The sequence below is a fragment of the Anopheles funestus genome, chromosome 3RL (assembly GCF_943734845.2).
Source record: "Anopheles funestus chromosome 3RL, idAnoFuneDA-416_04, whole genome shotgun sequence".
NCBI classification, from domain to species: Eukaryota; Metazoa; Arthropoda; class Insecta; order Diptera; family Culicidae; genus Anopheles; species Anopheles funestus.
In genome coordinates this window covers 42,905,629-42,910,405 of record NC_064599.1, presented here as the reverse complement: position 1 = coordinate 42,910,405, position 4,777 = coordinate 42,905,629, and positions in this window count along the sequence as shown.

Here is a 4,777-nt window from a genome sequence, read left to right as displayed (position 1 = left end):
GTTACGAGTGTTTGTTTACTTATATTACCAACTTGCTTGATTTCATGTTTATGTTTTAAAATGTTTTTCTTTTTAATTTTTATACTGATTTAAGTGCTTTAAATTAAAATATTGAAAGACGATTAAAATGTGTTCGATATTGTAAGAATGACATATTGTATGCTAATGATTTAACTTAATACCTTATCCAATACAATGGAGGCGCCTGGTAAGTCATGAAGGTATGAATTTAAAATTATCTATCAAACACATGAAGACCTTTTTTTTCTTCGCCATTAAATTCTTTATGACACCATCTTTAAAGAACATTTTTTCTTAAGCACTTTGCATATTACAAACAATTTTTAATACACCCACAACTGTTTATTCACATTCATCACGGACGAAAAAAAGGCGAACATCAACATTGCACCCTGTGCAAATGCTGTTAAGTGCGAAAAAGTACCACACATATTATGTCCCCATTTGCCCGTTTTACGTGACTCAATAAAAATGTATGTCGTTACTACTAAAAAAAAGTACACTCCATCCGAAACGACGAACACAAATATCTCTCACAAATACTCGACCACCAGAGGTGGCCGAGATATGGAATAATGTTAATAATAAGACCACCACTTGGATGATTAGAACCAGCATCTTGCCACCATTTTGCATGTATCATCGAAACAACAACAACAACAACGACAGTAAATATCAGCATGACATAATCAACCAACCAACGTTACGAACGCCTTCAGCTAAGGTAAGCAAAGGTAGTCTCCGCTGGGAAACGTTTGAGTGTTTCCTTCGCTCGGGGAACTATCGCAAAAACAATAGGAAAGTGAGAGAAATGGTAGACTTTGACGGCGCTTCATCGTGGTTTATTTGTTCTACCGCATTCCACACCAATGCTCGATCGGTTCGTGACTAACGAGCCGTCGACGAGTGACGAAGACACAAAAGAATTCCGCACGGAAAACCACATTTTGCTGCCATAAGCGATGCCATTGCCTGTGGGCGATGCAACGTTGCACCATTGTCATGCGACAGATGCCAGGGAATGAATGGCCGGAACGCGCCTAGGAATTCCGACAAAAGGTACAATAATCCTTCCCGAAGGAAATGGTTTCAACTTTTACACCATTCGCATCCTTTGTTAGTGATTTTCAAGGGTACTACAGCTTTTTTGTCCCACGCTTTCCACATGGCAAACAAAAGCCCTGCTTAATGTTACTACGCGTCCATTGTTATTTTTCAAGGCGAATTTCTAAGTGGTTCGTAATGAACCATAATGTAAAACGGTCTTGCTTACGAAATATGTATTGCAAAACAAAATTCTATAACATGTGATCGATGCATAACTCAAAAGTTGTGTAAAGCTTTAGCATAAATGTAAACTAAAAGTTTCCCTTTGTATCATTACAGCAATTAAACTATATCACATAGGTGTTGCTAAAAATGATCCTTCCTTTGCACGAGCATTATTCATCTTCTGTCAAGTGTGTGGTGTTTGCGTGACCGGAAATTAAGCCATGACTTGTACAAGATGGCTTTTTTCTGTTCCTTTTTACTTTACTAAAAGCATACCTCGCACGTCAACGACACCAAGGCATGGATGAAATAAAAATACAACACACAAAATTTGGCGCCATTGACCTTCTCAAGGTTTTCACTGGTATATTTCCAACCTAAGACATTACCCAAGCAAATAAGAAAAAGTTAAATGTATTTTTTAAAGGGTTAGTTAACTAAGATCTTATCCAATACAATCATTTTTGGTATGAGTTAGTATTAAGAGTGTTAGAACTGTTAATATAATTTTAGTCACAAAAAAAAACTTTCAAGAGCAAATACTTAGAAAAATAGAGACCCCAAAAGTTCCACATAATCATTTCATCGCCATCGGACATAAATATAGCCCAACTTGCAAAAATATCCTATTATGCCTAACTGATGCCTTGTACTATTTACCGAAAAAAAAATCAGTGGCATAGGGTCACACCGATTCAAACCAAGAAGGATTGCGAAAAAGCAAAGTTCGTCGTCATCAAATTCGATGACGGCACAACTTTAGTTTCCCTCCTTACGGGTGAATTTTGAAAAAGGAAAAACAGCCGTTAGAATACTTATTTCTATTTCCTACCACATAACGTCACCTCCGGATTAGGTAGGGGTCGAGTGAGGACAGGAAAATATTAGTACAAAAAACAAAAACCTAGACAAGCTAATATGAATTCCGTTCGGTGAGAACGGGTGAGGTTTTATTGCTCGAAATAGACCCCCTCTGAAATAGGTACGAGCGACGCTAAAAAAAACGGGAGAAAAGTTGTGGAAACCCATCTATAAACGTTCATGATTTATGCTGGCACGTAGCACCAGCACAAAACTTGTCGTGCGCTTCTTCGGCATTAACCTTCAAGAAATCGGTACCCATGCCCTTTACGGCGGGCGGCAAACCAAAGTTCGTACTTCATGTCGCACGAGCACGGGAACGATAATTAAATCAGCCACTATGGATGTTAACTCCGTTACTCTCGGTGTGCCTTAAAGCGTCGCTCCCAAAACTTTTACCGAACCGAGGGCAAAGCTGACAAATGAATCCACTCGAGTGTGATTTCCTGCTTGATTGCTTTACAATCAACTACCGATTGGTGCTACTACCATTAAAAAGGGAACAAATCGTTTCAGGGGGTGTACGCATAAACATATTTTAAGTTCTCGAATTTTGCACTCCCAATGCGCGCCCTTTGCGAACTCAATTGGAATGGAATTGTCTGGCACTGTTGGAATCATTACGATACGCTTCGAAGATGCGGGAAGGTGGAGTGAACAACAATATCAACCCCTCACATTTGGACACGATAAAATGGTCTGAAATATGATTTATAGCACCATAATTCTCGGTAATCAGCTGAAACGATTCCTGTGACTTCTGTTGTCAAGCTTTGTGGGTTGCGCAGCGAATCAGTTTTATGTGTCTGTTTTTCTTTTTTATGGCGTAATTAAAATCTTCTTAAGTAACTATAAAGCATTGACAATTTATTCATATTCAATATTCATACTCAATTTTCAATATTCATTTAAAAAAAATTAGTGGAGCGTAACTAACACAACATGAATAATTATAATTAAGTGATACGACGATTTATTTATAATTGTGTATATAATAGCCTCAACTACATAAGTGCACAAATAAATAACTTTTAATGCATCGTAATGTTTACTATATGTTGAATTACTCAGATAATTAACTTCAAGCCATTCTGTCCCTAGAACCATTTACCAGATATTTAGCTCAACGACCATTGAACTGAATGACTTTGTTGAAGGAAAGTAGTCTCTTATAAATGCATTCCAATACTTGGGAGAAATTTTCCAAAAGCAATCACACATTCGTCTGACGGAGTGTTTAATTATCGATAAATTCTGTTGCACACAATTAAACACAAACTTTACATCATCTGTTCCTCACAACCGGAGAGAAGTGACGATCGTAATTCATTCGAAGTTTTGAAGCACAGTTTCAACAAAAGTTTCCACCAAAGCAAAGTTAAAATACGGCAGGTGTGTTTGGGCTCATTCTTACTGGGAAACGAAACCCATCAGCCAAAATCAATGCGCTCGGCAAGTTGTTTCGTCTGGAAAATGCGTTTGTGTATTGGAAAGTGTTGGTGATGGGTTTGAATTGAATTTTCAACATTTATTATTCCAAACGGAAACTTTGAGGGATTGTTAGTTTAGGCAAAAGGCTGGTTGAGCAACATTGTTTTATCGGTTAAATGGGGTTGGTTTGATTTTCGATTAAAGTGTGATGGAATTTTTCCATATGATTTATAAAATAAAATCGGACGAGAACCGGTGTGTTCAACATGGTATGGTCGTTGACAATTTCTAATTACTATTTCTAATTACTAACTAATATAATTACTTACTAATCTAAAACTAACAGCACAGTTTCGTTCATTTAATATCAAAAGACCATTCAAAAGCTTTACACCACCACAATCATATCCTTGAAATGCTTGATTTTCATTTTCTAACAATTTTTGCAATTATTAAGCTCATTTAATGTGCATTAGGACCTTCGAGCAATTTTACATGATTATGCACACTCGTCAAGGTTCACCATGCCATACGAGGCAACACCCTATGGAGATGCATTTATTCATCACCCTGCGGAACGGACCGCACAGTCTGCGTGTTCCCGATGCTTAGCACCGGTCGATTCACCGATTAATATCGCCAACAGTCGTCAACACTAACCATGAAAGCAAGTTCCGTATCCGCATACGCCCTACCAGCCTTACAGCAGGGGAAAACAGAAAATACAATGGCACGTTTCTGGTGGTTATCGATTTTCTCTAACCGTGCACTTGCACAACCGAATGCAAATGGGCACAATGCTTCGTGAGATGCAGTGAACCACCTATACGTGATCTTTTGACTTTTTTTGGTGTGTGTTTATGTACTCCTACCTGCCTCGCACGGGCAAGGTTAAGACGAGAATTAAGCAAGTAGCGTGAGGAGTAATATCCAGCAGTATGGTATGCTTGCTGGAAAGAGCGGAATTAATGGTTTGCACGTGCAATGAAACTAATCCGAAATGCTCACCTTCAGTGAATTCAAATATAAACCAAACGCTTTACTATCGATTGTAGACAAGCAAGTGCATTTTTTACAACCGGATCATACGGGAATTTTTGTAAATTATCTCGAAGGGCGGTCATAATAACTATTTAACAAATTGTTTTAAAATGTATCCTTTAGTGAAACTTTTTGAAAAACCTTATTTAAT